Here is a 16212-nt window from a genome sequence, read left to right as displayed (position 1 = left end):
TTTGACTTTGGGGAAAAAAAAGCCAAAAAAGCCTGTTTTAGATTTAGACTTTCAAAATTCATATTTATCCAGGAAGATTTTTTTTCTTGGTTCACAGTCCACTCTCTAGTGTATTATCTTTTGAGAAAAAATCCTGTAACAGTTAAGTGATGTATGCTGCCTGATTTATTCCTTATGCTTAGATCTTTAGGAATATTGGATGGCTTTGAAATGCTGATGAAGAATTTGAGGGTTTAAAATAATTTAAGTACCTTCCCTAAGGGACAAGATTAACACTGTCCAATAATTAAATTTTCCTAATTTTTAAAAATTCTATTTTATGGGGAAAAACAATTTAGAAAGCTAAATTAATGAGTTGAAAAAATCAAGAAATTTGTCTTCAGACATAACTTTGAATTTCACCTCTGCCACTTACTACTTTTTGACCTTAGGGCTATTAAATATTGTCTGTTGAAGAATAGCTTTTATGGTACAGTTTTAATAATTTACAACCTATTTAAATTGTTCTTCCCCCTCCAAAGTCCTTTAATCAAAGTAATAAGTTTTAAACATCAGGTATTTAAAAAGGCAAATATGCCTATTAATCAAGATAATAGACTAAAAAAAAGACCATATTCTTCAGACACTTTTTCTTATTCTACCACCCTTATTCCAGGTTAGAAGACTTCTATGAAATAGGAGAATAGATCTAAATCCCTTTGGATAGATAGTTCTTAAAACATTTTTAAAGATGAATCCTCCTACATCCAATTTATCTGCTTAGATTTGCAATATTTGTTTTATTATAAATATTATCAAAATTATTTAAAAGTATATATAAAATTATCCATTTGCAACAGAAAATTTATTTCCCCATTTCCCAAATGTCTTTCCCAACTCCTAAAATCAGATCATCAGAAACACAACTTTAAGAAATGTTCTACCTCACCCTTCATAAGTCTCTATTTCCTCATGTAGAGGAAAAAAGACCATATGTCTCATTTCAGGAGCTTGCATGAAGAATAATTATCATGGGACAACTGACACTTTTCCAGTCTTCTGGACTTTTGCATATTTTCAGTTGTTAACCCCAGGATTGTCTGGGGGATCCCATGTCTTCAGCTTCTGGGTTTTATCTAATTCTATCCACATTTGAAATTGTTAACATATATCAAAGAAATGTGCTTCTATAGTTATGTTAATGTCACCTCCCTATATGATTTTATAATAATAAATAAACTATGAAATTTCTCTTAAGTCCTTCCTTAAATTCACTTCATAATTATTTAGTTTTGGGGAAGTTATCATGCATGAGATAAAATGCTACAATGCATAGGTGTGTGCTCTTTTCTATTTCAAAAGGGAAGCCAAATAAAACAAGATGTAATTAATACAACTAAATATTCTAAATCAACTTTTATATCATGTGCCAAGAAATATCAAATTAATGATATTCTCTGTAATAGTACAATAGATTTGTTATGGATATTCCTAGAAACCTTAATAAAGTGGCTAGTGCTTACCTAAAATTTCAATCAATATAAATAATATAAAGAAATGAATCCTTTGGCATGTTGAGAGATTAGTGTTGTTTTGTTTATAATTGTGGGTAAATCTGAGCTAAGGAAACATACAGCCACTTATATTATAATAAATATAATATGATGTGACACTTAATATCAGATTCCATTGTATTTTTGCATACCATTTATGTAACTACAAAAAACCCTCATGCTATATTCACTAACATCAATTTAGTGTTATCACTGAGTCAGTCATATTCTAATGATTCTGACATGATTTTTGCATGACTATGGAATGTATAACTAAAATAGTGTATTGTTCAATAAAAATCATTTTTATTTGTGTATATGCATACAAATAAACATATACACACACACACAGAAAACATGTGAATTCTTTTATAACTGCACGAGAATTCTCCAATATATTTTTGATAAATTCTCATGTAACATGAGATTATTGACTATAATTTGTTAAAAGTTGAGCATGGACACAAATTTTATTTTTAACTATAGGGTACGATTATAACTTGGGTTTTTATAAAAGCAGCCCTAAGACAGAAATATCTGGATATGTGACTTTTATTTAGGAGGCAATTGTGGAAATTGTGATAATACAGACATTGCATCTGGGGCAACAATTTCTTAATATTCCTAGATACTATTCTCAAATTGGGACTTTAACTGAGCCTTTAAAAAGCCATTTCAGAACTTTATCATGAATACAGTCTTTGGGTGATTTATAATAGGACAAGTGGATTCTTTGGTCCAGTGTGCAGTCTTCTACCTCCTTCATCACAATGTCATCCCCTTAGTCTCAGGTGTCATTCCATAGGGTCCCCTTTTTAATTAATTAGGCCTTGTGTGATCTTTGTACAAATGATGCTAGTAGAGCAAATATCATAGAAAAGAAATCCATAACTATAATATACATTAATTGCAGTCAAGACAAATCATTAAGATCTCAAGCTGGAAGTAGTCTTATATAATTACCTTACACTAAGTGCCCAATTGCTCTCCACACAGGATGGTATGCTATTGAGGACTCCGCATTGGTCTTTGCTGAGATGAGTCAAACACCAGCAGAAGCTAGATCATCTCTAAAAGGAGAGTCAATTTTGACCCCGTGCATAGTCTCCATCTCTGCCATCTAGATTTAATTCATGGATCCACTAAACAAGCACTGAAGTGACTGAGGACTTTCAATAGAAAAGTTGTTTTGAGCACCTGATGATTAAGCAGCTTCTATGCAGTGTTTGCTATGTACATGGCACTCGGAAGAGAGACAACAACTTACATTGTTTGTTTCCAGTTCTACAGGACATCACCTTGCACCTACCCTAGCCATCTTTCTCTTATCTTTCCATTTTCTCTATTCCTTTGATGATTGAACAAAGATAGTCATCACTTCTCCTTCCACAGAAGGTGATAATGTTCAAATGTATCCCCACTGATCATGTCCCCTGTCATCCCAGTCTTTGAGAGCCACCAATGATGAGAGCTATATAGTAGTAGCCATTCTTCTTCACCCTACACCAAGATACTGTGAAACCCTTCTAGATTTTTTTCTTATCCACCAGCTTATCATAAAAAATGGCCTATAAGGCCATAGGTATATATCGAGGAAGATACTTCAGTGACAAAGATGTTGGTAATATGTAGCCAAGACCCCATGCTTATCTAATGAATTTATCATCTCTGGCCTTGCTTAAATAAAATCATGATGATATTTTCACCCTACAATGGATAGCATTTGCACCTACCAGATTGGAGAATATGACAATATTCAGATGTTGATGGGCATTTCTATTCATGTATCACTTGATGTTCATAGTGAAAGTCACTCTCTCACGTAATAGCATATGTAAATCTGCTTGTTGTATAGGAAATCATTCTCCATTATAAGAATCATGGAATCTGTGATATAACTCTTTCAACTGAGGCTTATTAGAGACTTTATCCAAAGTCCTTAGCTATTACAAATATCACAGGTGTCATCAAGTGTTTCAGATCATGTGGCCCAAGCAGCAGGGCAGGGGGTACTAAACTCAAAACAACTCCAACTCCTTTTCTTATCCTGGGTCCTACTTAAAATTAACACTCCTAATTCACCTGTTAATACAACTAAAACAGTATTCCCAATGTACTATATGTTGCCAAAATGCCTAAAGCATTGTTAAAGTGCATAGCCACTTACTCGGTGGTAGACTGTTTTCTTGATTGTTTGTTTTTGTGGAATATACTCCTAAATATCACAGACTATCAAATCATTGGTTGAACCTGAAAATAACCCTGCATAAAACTGTGAAAATCCCAGTTGAATGCTAACAACTTTTGCTCTTTTTAACCTATATAAAATGAAAAAGTGCATTCTTTCTATCAATAGCCACATGCCAAGTTCCAGAGGCTGTGCTGATCTTTTCTAGTAAAATCAGCACATTTGAAATAGAAGCTGCAGTTGAGATTAACAGTTGATTAACTTCATAGTGCTCTACCATCATCCTCCATAGTCTTCATGGTTTCAGGAAGGTCCGTTTTTGGGAGGGAAATAGTCTGTTGACAGGAATCTTCTTTTTGCATAATTCATGTTTTTGAGACTGGTAAATGTAGTGCTTCTGATTTACTGTTATGGACTGAGAAAAGTGACCAATGCTAGGAGATTCCATGGGCTTGTATGAACATTATGGTCCTTACTCCAAAGACAGTACAAAATTGTGAGAATTTTCTATTGTTCACATGAACATTTTTTTCACCAGTCCTTCTACATATTTTTTCCCACTTGTTAACTATATAAGCCATGTGTTTTTCTTACTGGAACACCTTGTACTTTGCTCTTAGAAGCATCCCACTCTATCAGTCCCCCAGACTTCACACAACTTAAGAAATAAAGATGTTTTAATAGTGATTAGAAAACTGTATCGCCCCTTTCCCCATTATATTCATCTTCTCCATTCTCAAAGAAACATTATACTGAATTTTGTAACAGTTTTATCCTTGATAGTCTTTATTGTACTCTTTCCAGAAAATATGTTATTAAGCTTGTCTTTTTGTACATTATTATATATTTTTGCTGTGATTTGTTCTTTACTTTTTTGTTGATTTATTATATCATACTGATATTTGTTTGAGAGTCATTATATTAAACTATAGAATAAATGACTTCTATTTTATATAGGCTTTCTGCATTGCTTCAAGTTTCTATTGTTCTAAGCCAGAGTTTTGCAGTGTGTCTTGACTTCTAATAAAAAAAAAAGCCTTTTCAGCCCTCACTGGTGTGGCTCAGTGGATTGAGTGCTGGCCTGTGAACCAAAGGGTCACTGGTTCGACTTCAGTTTTGGGCACGTGCCTGGGTAGCAGGCCAGGTCCTCAGTGGAGGTGACTCAAGGGGCAACCACACATTGATGTTTCTCACCCTCTTGTTCCTCCCTCCCTTCCCCTCTCTAAAAATAAATAAAGCTTTTAAAAAAAGGATAAAAAAGAAATGTCTTTTCAGCTTCTTTTTTACTGTGTGTTTTATTCTTGGCTATCTGCTATTCTGTAAAAAATGTAAAATAACTGTTTCAAGTTCCAACAAAATGTATGGCAATATTAATTTAGATTTCATGAACTTTATAAACAATTTAGAGGGAATTATATAAGCAATATTTAGTTCCCCAATATATGTATACAAATATATAAAAATATATATCCACATACATATATGGCCTTTAAATTTACTAATTTAACTAAAAGTCATAATTTTTAATTTTATGTGCTTAATAATATATATTTATAACATAAAATTAAATAGTAAAGCAATATTAGTAATAGATATAACAAATTTAATGTATATATTAATTTTTAAACTGCTATACATATTAATATAACCTTTTATATAGATTTTAATACTTTATTAAAATTACATAATGAACTTATTTGTATATTGTTCTCTTTTGTAATTATACATGTTAATTTTAATAATGACATCTGAATAATCTTTTGATAATTAAAAACACAATAAACTTTTTGCATAATATTTTATATTAATCAGATTTACCAAGTTCCTTTACCTCTAATAATTTATCAGTGAATTTTTGTGCATTTCTAAACATACAATGGTTGAATATGCAATTAACTAATTTTTCCATTTGGAAAATGGTCAGTTCGAGCATTCTAGGTTTGTTTCTGATATTAAAAGAAATGTTTTCAACTTATGATTATTGTGTCTGATAGTTTCTTCTGGAATTTTTTGGTCTGTTTGTATGTGTTGTATCAAGCTAACTTCTTCTTTATTTCTAACGTGTAAAATATTATTTCTTTCCAGAAAAATCTTTTAATTGGTACTACATTCTAATTGTTTTCTTGAAATTAAAGAAAATAAATTATATGAATATCTTCTTTAATTTATTAACATGTTAAATTACATATTTTCTTATCTTAACTGAACATGGCATTTAGAGGGCATTCAATTTTCCATTAAAATATAACATTTCAAATGAATTTTATTCTTCACTAATGTAGTTGTAACCATAAAATAGTACTGCTGATTAGTGTTATGTGGCTATAATTTGGGGAAATTTTATTAATAATTTTATTTAATCAGCAATATTTATTTATTCTGCTATGTCTTTCTATGATAACTAAAGTTTTGGGCATAAATGTAAGGAATTTTTTTCTTTTCGTAGGGTCTTTGAGTAATATTCTCCATGTGATTATCCTTCAGCTTATTTTTATTTACTTACTAAATAAAATTTTCTATGCTAATAAGAGAAGTGAGATAAAATAAGGGCCTTTTTTAATTTGGCTAGTAGTTCTCCTGGGAATTAAACTTTCTTTACATTGTGTTTCTGCTATTATAAAGTGTTTTAGTTATCTTTTCCAAGCTTTATTGAAGTATAATTGACAATTAAAATGGATATATTTAAGGTACACAACTGCATGATTTATTACATATGTGAAATAACTATTCCAACCAAGTTAATAAATATGTACTTTTTCTCTAATGGTTACCACTTTTTTTTTCTTTCTCTTTTTAGTGGGTGGCTGGATAAGTATACTTAACATTTACTCTCTAGAAAATTGTCAGTGTACAGTACAGTATAGTTAATTATACAAGGTTGGGCAAAAGTCCATTTACAGTTGTGAGTACATGAAAGAGTTCGTTCTTCTATTTTGATTTATTAATTATTATATTGTTTATTTGTATTACAACTATAGACTTCCTTTTGCTTACACTTGTATTCACATTTTTGTTCATGTGATCTCTAGAACGTAGTCATCTTTCACAAATAATATTTGCACTCCTTGCCCTGGCAGGTGTGGCTCAGTTGCTAGGAGTGCTGTCCTGTAACAGAAAGGTTGTGAGTTGATTCCCAGTCAGGGCACATGCCCAGGTTGTGGGTGTGTTCCCAGTCCTGCTGCATAGCCCCCAGTCTGGATACCTCTGATCCCCAGTCTGGGCATGAACAGAAGGCAGTGGATCAATGCTTTTCTCTTGCATTGATGTTTCTCTCTCTCCCTTCCTCTCTCTATGAAAGCAATGGAACACAAATGTCCTTGATTAGTATAAAAAAAATCTATTGTACTCCTTGACCAAATTCTTTTCATCTTCCCCCTTCCGAGCCTCTCATAACCATTATTGTACTCTTTGCTTCTATGACTTTGACTGTTTTAGATTCCACAGATAAAATCACGTATTATTTGTTTGGATACATATTGTTCTTTTTGTTTATCCTTAGTGAATGAGGTGCTTCAATCCCTTTAAAATTTGTTAAGATTTAAATATTTACCAAAATATATAATATAATTAATGTGTATCTATCTCTATATACATGTGTATTTACTTTGTATTTTGTCAAAATAAATACATAGCTTTCCATATACAAGCATACATTTACATAAAGCCTTATTCTATTTATATTTGTTTATATAATTAGCCATATGCATGAATGCACATACATTACTTTAAAAAGATGTTCTATTAACAGAAGGGAACATTCAGCACAGTATCAATTAGGTACCATATTCTCTTCTAAATTTGAGGTTAATCACTTGTGGCAAAACATATGATGCTCAAGAAATGTTTATAGCGTGAGGCAATTAATATTTTGATTCTATTAAGGTGTTCTTTACCAATTGGTAAAATATAATTGTTACAAGTGTCAGTTGAAAATCAAATGTAAATATAATATTATTATAAAGTGAGATATATTTAAATTTATGATGTAATTTTATTATTAAATATTTTATGATGACAATGGTTTATTCATGTATAACTTCCATGTAATATAATTTTAAGAATTATTGATATAATATTTAAACTAAATTTAACATATAACATTTACATTGCAAATTTAAAATGAAATTTCATATATGTAGTTCATAGATGACAATAGTTTATATAGAAAAACCTAGTCTAACAATGCTCAAATTACTATATTTAGCAAATAATAGATTTAGCAAACCAGGAAATGAGTTAAAGTAGATAAAAATCACATTTCTACATATTTTTTAAAATATATTTGATTAATTATGCCATTACAGTTGTTCAAATTCTCCCTTCACTCCCCTCCACCCTGCACACCATCCCCCACCCACATTCTCCCCATTTAGTTTATGTCCATGTGTCATACTTATAACTTCTGTAGCTTCTACATTTCCCATACTATTCTTACCCTCCCTCTGTCTATTTTCTACCTGCCATCTATGCTATTTATTCTCTGTACCTTTTACCCCCTCTCCTCCTCTCACCTACCTGTTGCTAACCCTCCATGTGATCTCTATTTCTGTGGTTTTGTTCCTGTTTTAGTTGTTTGCTTAGCTTATTTTTGTATTAGGTGTGGTTGTTAATGATTGCGAGTTTACTGTCATTTTACTATACATGTTTTTGATCTTCTTTTTCTTAGATAAGTCCCTTTAACATTTCATATAATAAGGGCTTGGTGATGATAAACTCCTTGAACTTGATCTTATCTGGGAAGCACTTTATCTGCCCTTCCATTCTAAATGAAAGCTTTGCTGTATAGAGCCATCTTGGATGTAGGTCTTTGGATTTCATCACTTGGAATACTTCTTTCCAACCCCTTCTTGCCTGTAAGATCTCTTTTGAGAAATCTGCTGACAGTCTGATGGGCACTCCTTTGTAGGTAATTGTCTCCTTTTCTCATGCTGCTTTTAAAATTCTCTCCTTATCTTTCATCTTGGCTAATATAATTATGATGTGCCTTGGTGTGTTCCTTCTTGGGTCCAACTTCTTTGGGACTCTCTGAGCTTCCTGGACTTCTTAGAAGTCTATTTCCTTTGCCAGAATGGGGAAGTTCTTTATTATTTGTTCAGATAAGTTTTCCACTTGTTGTTCTTCCTCTTCCCCTTCTGGTATCCCTATAATTTGGATGTTGGAATGTTTAAAGATGTCCTGGAGGTTCCTAAGACTCTCCTCATTTTTTTGAATTCTTGTTTCTTCATTCTTTTCTGATTGGATGTTTCCTTCTTCCTTCTGGTTCACTCCATTGATTTGAGTTCCAGTTTCCTTCTTATCACTATTGGTTCCCTGTACATTTTCTTTTATTTCACTTAGTGTAGCCTTCATTTTTTTCATCTAATTTGTGATCAAATTCAACCAATTCTATGAGCATCCTGATCACCAGTGTTTTGAACTGTGCATCTAATAGGACGGCTATCTCTTCATTGCTTAGTTGTACTTTTTCTGGAGATTTGATCTGTTCTTTTATTTGGGCCATTTTTTCCTGCTCCTCGCTGTTATATAGTGACATGTAACTATGTCTAAGCGAAGCAGAGCCTTAGGTGTTCATCAGGGTGGGGTAACCCGGTCTCTGGTTGTGATGCCATATGTAGGGAAGGGGTCTTCGAGGGAACAATGGCACTTGCTCCTCTCTCTGTCAGATTTCAGTCTCATCCCCCACTTCCCCCTAGCAAACAGGGCCCTTCTGGTGCTGATTCTTGTGTGGGTGGGCTTGTGTATATTCTAGGACCCTGTGAGTCTCTCTAATGAACTCTACTGTGAGGGTGGGAGTCTCTCCTGGAACTCAACCAGCACAGGTATTTTCAATTGTTGTTTTGAGGCTTTATTTCCCTACACTGGGACCCCAGTTTCGCTTGGTTAATCTGAGTATGAATGTGGCACCACCTGGTCCACCAGCCATCTTGTGCACCGAGCTCCTCCACAATATGCCTCCTCGCTGGGTCCGCCTGCTGCCACCTTGCATGCCTGGGGTCCCCCAACCACTGCTTTGCCTCAACCCCTGTACTCCTGCCCACCTGACTCTGCCCATTCTACCATTCTAAATGAATGTGTCTACTTTAACTCCTTGGTTGTTGCACTTCCATAGAGTTCAATTTTCTGTCAGTTCTGGTTGTTATTTTGGTTCTAAATGTTTGTTGTCCTTATTTTGGTTGTGCAAGGAGGCACAGTGTGTCTACCTATGCCTCCATCTTGGCTGGAGCATATTTCTACACCTTAGCTATGAAGAATAAAAATGCAATTACCAGACAATTTCATTCAAATAGGATCAGATTGTCAAATTGCCCTTACTTTTGCCTTCCCCTGGAAGCAAATGCTAAAGCTACTGTGTTGAGTAGAACCATTGGTGTGCATTGTAGTGGTGGTGGTAAGGAGCCGTGATGGCCTAGTAAAGGTTGTCAGAGCCAAAGCTGAATCAGAAGCTTCCATGTGATGCGGGGGGCAGCCCTGTGTTGTAGAATATTATAGTCTGATCACTGCAAGGGGGAGTTCCCACTGTGGAGACAGAGTCCAAGTAGGGCAGAAAGAATGTCCTTGTGGAATGAAATAGATTGTGGAGAAGTAAGGCCTTATGTGTACAGAGAAAATTGCTGGGTACCCAGTACAAAAACATAAAATTTAAGTCTTATCTCAATTGAAACACACACATAAAAATGGAAGTAGGTCATAGGTATAAACCTAAAACCCTGGATCACAAGTTTTCTAAAAATATGAATGCTTTGGCAACTTTGGAAAGTGGTTAATCGTAGAAAAAAACAAAATTATAAATTGAACATCAAAATTAAATATTTGTATTCATTAAAAGATACCATATAAGTTATTAATAAGCAAGACAGAAACTATAGGAATACTGGTACCTACTGTCCCTACATATGTCATGCGAGTGAATTTATATAGAATTCTTATTATTCAATAATAAAAGGCAGGAAAGCCAATAATGTGAACAACAGACTTAAATATAACTCTATATAGAAGAACAGCTAATACACTCATGAAAATATGCTCTACATAATTAGGCTTGAGGGAAATTTAAGTTAAAACATTATTTCAAAACCACAATAATGACTAAAATAAAAGACTGACAAGTGTAAAAAGCATTGACATAATCATGTATTCTTAGTGGGAGTATGGAATGAAAAAATCATTTTGGTGAACCATTTGACAGCTTTGGGTAATGCTAAATGTGTGCTTACTTAATGGCCCATTGTACTTATCCAAGAGAAAAAAAAACAAATGTTCACATGCAAAAATATTTATTCAACAATGTTTGTAGCTTCCTTATTCATAATAATCTAAAACTTAAAACTGACCCAAATGTCCATAAAACAAGAACAGATAAACAAAGTGTGGTATAGTCACACAATGAAATGCTACTCAGTGATAAAAATGAAGGAAGTTCTGAAACACAAACTAAAATATGAACTAATTTTGAAAACATTATATTGAGTGAAAGGAGTCAGATACAAAAAATATATTTATACTTTCTGATTTCATTTATGAGAATTTCAAAACCATGCAAAACTAATCTCTGGTAGAAAGAAAAGGGTACAGTCAAGGCCCCACTGAGGGAGGAATTTGTAACAGGGTCCAGAACTTGGGGTGTCCAGGAAATATAAAAATATAGGATATCCCCATCCCACAAACCTGAACTGCAGATAGGATGCATGGTGCAGGGACATTGAGGGTTATTTTGCATAACAACTTGGCCAGCTTCATATCTGATATACAAAAATAGTTATTTTGCATATCTATAACAGCTGCCTAGCTTCATGTTAAGTAACTGTGGCAGTGTTTTGAGCCTGGGAGATAGGAGTGACTTTAACCCATGCCACTACTAGGATGCAACTCCCCCTGGTAAAGTGCCTGTGTGAGAGTTTGGAAATGGTTTGCTCCATGTCACGGGGCCATGCCTGCCCAGACTAACTACTGCAGCCCAGAAAGGCTGGAAAAATATGGGAGTGTTAGCCAGTGTAGCCAATTGTGGGTGGAGTCAGAAATGGGGTTGCAGAGAAAGATTCATGTGGGGTTTCAAACCCAGGTGTGGCAGTCATGTGGGGTCTAACTATGTGGTTTGGGGGTCAGGGAAGGGGCCGCCTTGACCACGCAGCTTAGGAAGCAGGAAAGTAAGATATAGTAGCCATATAGATCTGTCTCTTAGTGGTTCAGAAGAATGAAGGAGAGACAATGCAGGACTTGGGACAGGGACAATGGGAGACCTTGCAGGGAAGGAAAGGGGTGAAAGCTCTCTAACTGGTGGGCCATGATAAGGCACCACATGGTTTTGGATTAAGAACTGGAGATTCTGGTGACACAGCTGATGGTTTTGGGAACCATGGGGCACCTCCCAGCAGATCACGGATTACTGGGAAGAACTGGGAGCTAGCCAAGACATGGACTTCTATTTTGTTTGTTTGTTTGTTTGCTGAGATATAGTACCTCTACTGGCCTGACCAGCCAGGGGTGAAGGAAGGACTCTGTGTGTTTGTGAATATTTAATGGCAACGTTTTGCTTAACTCTAAATCTGTATAACTTTTGAATAAATAGTTCCCTTCCTTTTCACCAAACTCTGGCACCGAGAGCCATAATTCCAATTCCTAAGGGTGACAAGCAAGGCAAACCTAGTGCAGAGGGACCCTGGGAGAGGGAGGGCCCATTCAGTAGCAGTATCTTGTCCCCCACCATGGGTCCATTCTGTAACAAAATCAGAATAATATTTAGGTCTTTGGTGTGTGTTAAACAAAAAGTGTCACGTGTGAAATAACATTAGTTGTATAGATGCTGTTTGATCCAGATGCTAATTTTAACTAGTTTTTCTTTAAAATTAATTGCTGTTTGGTTCTATCTAAAAAATATCTGCCTTCCTCAGAGCTGCGAACATGTCCTGTCTTCATTTTTGTTTTAGATTCATTATGGTTATAGCTTTCACTTTTTAAGTTAATTTTTGAATATGTTATGAGGCAGAGTCAATATCTATGATTTTTCTAAGTAAGAATATTTGGTGCTCCAGCAAAATTTAATGAGACCTTCCTTTGTTCATTGAATTGCCATAGTGTCTTTTTTTAAAAATCAGTGACCATAGATGTGTGATTTTATTTCTACACTATCTTTTCTTTTACATAACCATGATTGCAATACTTCTATTTCAATTATCATAATTTTATAGTAAGTCTTAGAATGGGGCAGTACAAACCCTCTTTTTTTTCCAAAATGATTATAGTTACGCTAAATTCTTTGCATTTCCATATACATTTTAGGATAGTTTTGTTAATTAACATAGGTAGCTTTTCAGATATTGATTGGAATGACACTAAACATGAGGTCTGTCCAGAAAGTATCCAGCCACATACTATGTAAAATAGAGACAGTTACTGAACAGGACACAAGATACAAGTCACATTTTATATAGAAAAATGATACTTCAGTCCCCTTCAAATTAGGCACCTTGGGACCTCACACAGATCTAATTACCCTCAGCTGTCCCGTCATATTTTCCTGAATCTAATCAATGGCCTGAAATTTCTTCCCTTTTAAAGGTGATTCTAGTTCTGGGAAAAGCCAGAAGTTGCAGGGTGCCCAGTCTAGGCTGTAGAGGAGCTGAGTCACCTGGGTGACTTGATGTTTCACAAAAAAACTCTGCATGAGACATGATGCATGAGTGGGTGCATTGTGATGAAGCTACCAATCACCAGTTGCCCATAGCTGTGTCCTTCTGAATCATTCGGATAGTTTCCACAGAGGAATATTTTAAGCTTAATGCAAAATTTGATGCAGATTTATTGCTCTACTTAGTCATGTTGAATGCAATGGCTACACAGTACACATGCTTGCTCGCTCAAAGGCATCTGCTGCTCCCACTGAGTAACATAGTGAAGTTGTCATTGTTCACACATGCACATTCCAGTCCACTCTCCTTGGCTACCGGGTTACATCAGTGTTGCCCAAATCATTCTGGTTATATTAACAATGGCTGAATTTTTACTGGACATACCTTGTATATTCATTTGGTAAGAGTTTAAATCTCAAAAACATTTTCTCTTCCAATTCACTTGCATGAGGTATCTATTCATTTATTTAGGGCTTCTTTACTTTTTCTGGTGGTCGTAAATCTTCTGTCTCATGATTCCACCTACCTAATCTCCCGCCTCTCGTGCTTTATGTTGCTTCATAGATTTGATTTACTTCCTGATTTTGATTTCTTTATATTTGCCAGCTATATTAGTTTCTTATTAACACTGTTACACATTATGATCCTAGTGGATTAAAACAATACATAACAGTTTTAGAAGTCAGAAGTCCAAAATTAATATTTTTCTCTTCCCATTGCCTTATTTCTATTATTATATCTCTGTTCCAGAATCTGAACCTCTTGTCTCTCTCTTATAAAGATCTCTCTCTCTCTTATGAGCCCTGACTGGTGTGGCTCAGCTGGTTAAACATTGTCAGCGAATCAAACGGTTGATTCAATTCCCAATCAGGGCATATTCTTGGATTGTGGACCAGGTCCCCAGGTGGAGGCATGAGAGAGGCAACCAACTGAATGTTTCTCTCCCTCTGTTTCTCTGTCCCTTTCCCTCTCTTTAAAAATAAATAAATAAATAATTTTTAAAAATTTTGTGATTGTATCGAATCTACCCAAGTAATCCAAGATAATTTCTCCACCCCAAGGCCATTAATTCAATCACATCTACAAAGTCTCTTTTTCCATGTCTAATAGGTAACAGATATATAGGTTGTTAGAATTAGGATGTGAATATCTTTGATGGACCGTCATAGTGTACTCTATTCCAACCTTACTACTTTACCAGGGAATGGGACTGAAATAATAAAAAAATGCCCCACCTAATACAAGGGATTTATAACTAGTATTAGGGAATTTGATGACCAAAAAACGAGTCACAATTTGAAAAAAGTTACAATCTTTGTTATTTTTTTATATTTTATTAAAGTTACTTGGTCTATATAAGTTAATATCATTATATAGTTTCCAAGTGGCAATTCTAAAATGCATCATCTGGGTATTTCATTGTCTGCTCACGACCCAAAGTGAAATATCTTTCACCACCAAATATTTGACCTCCTTTACCCTCGTGACATATTTGTATATGAGTTTTAGAAAGATCACTGTGTTCAGTGTGGCAAGTACACAGGCAAGACAAAGATTATAGAAGAAGAAATTAGAAGACTTGTAGTGATAAAAAAATAGAGATTGCTTTATTTTATAATAGTCGCAATACTGATGGAAAGAAGTAAACAGAATAAGTAGATATTCAGGGTGATGAATCAAAGGTCTTGGTAAATCTATTCCTGATTGGTTAGACCTTTATTTAATTTGAGAAAACTCCTTATTTTTACTGCTTGATTTTCTGGAATAGAGAATCAGAGGACTAAAAATTTAGAAAACACCCTACAGTTTTAAATATGTATGAATTTTGCAGTGACACTCTTATCTTTTCACTCCTATTCTAATATGATCGCATAGAATCAACAATTCCTTAACCCTGGCATCAACCTCCTACTTGACAAATTATTAATAGATTGGCGCTTGGTTTCAGTTAACCAAAATAAATTACCTATATAAAGCTACTGTATCTGTAGGTAATAATATACATTTTTAAAAATATTTTATTTATTTATTTATTTTTAGAGCAAGATGGAGAGAGGGAGAAAGAGAGGGAGAGAAATGTCAACATGTGGTTGCCTCTCACATGCCCCCATCCAGGGACCTGACCTGCAACCCAGGCATGTGTACTGACTGGGAATTGAACTGGTGACCCTTTGGTTCACAATCCAGTGTTCAATACACTGAGCCATATCAGCCAAGGATATAGTCAATAATAATGTATTTTACACTTAAAAATGTGTTAAGCGTTCTTATTATAGCAAAGTAAAATTTAATTTAATCAGGAAATAATAATTTTGAGTGAGTGACATACACAAAATGAAAGAAAAGAAAAGAAAATTATGAGATAGTAAGTAAGCATTAGAGAAGAACGTAATGGTCTCCTGCATATTTTTCTTTTTTAAGTGTCAGATTTAATTGGCTGTTAGTAACTAAGCATTTTCAATTTTTTTCTGTCAGTCTTACAGTTACTGGAAGTCAGTTACTAAATTTAGCAATAAGCTCCCCTTCAATTCTCATTTCCTTTGTTTTTTGATATTTTTGTTTTTGTGTGTGCATGTGTGTGTTAACATAGATATTTTAGTATAAAATTGAGAAAAGTTGCATCAGGACTAGTTGCTATTTTAAAATAGAGATGCCTACTTTTCTTTGTGGCAGGTATAATATCATATAACCTTTTCAAGATATATTTTCATTTGTATCAGGCATTATTCAAGGAAGCAATTATTTAAAACACTTTATTACATCATAATTCTTATTGGAAGGCCAAAATGTGTCCTCCGGGGACCTCAGGAAAGAGATCTGTCAATTTTTTCCTTGACTAAGGTTAAATTTTCATTATCCCTAGTCT

The sequence above is a fragment of the Artibeus jamaicensis genome, unplaced genomic scaffold (assembly GCF_021234435.1).
Source record: "Artibeus jamaicensis isolate MK-2021 breed Jamaican fruit bat unplaced genomic scaffold, CSHL_Jam_final contig_388, whole genome shotgun sequence".
NCBI classification, from domain to species: domain Eukaryota; kingdom Metazoa; phylum Chordata; class Mammalia; order Chiroptera; family Phyllostomidae; genus Artibeus; species Artibeus jamaicensis.
This window is presented reverse-complemented; position numbering follows the sequence as displayed.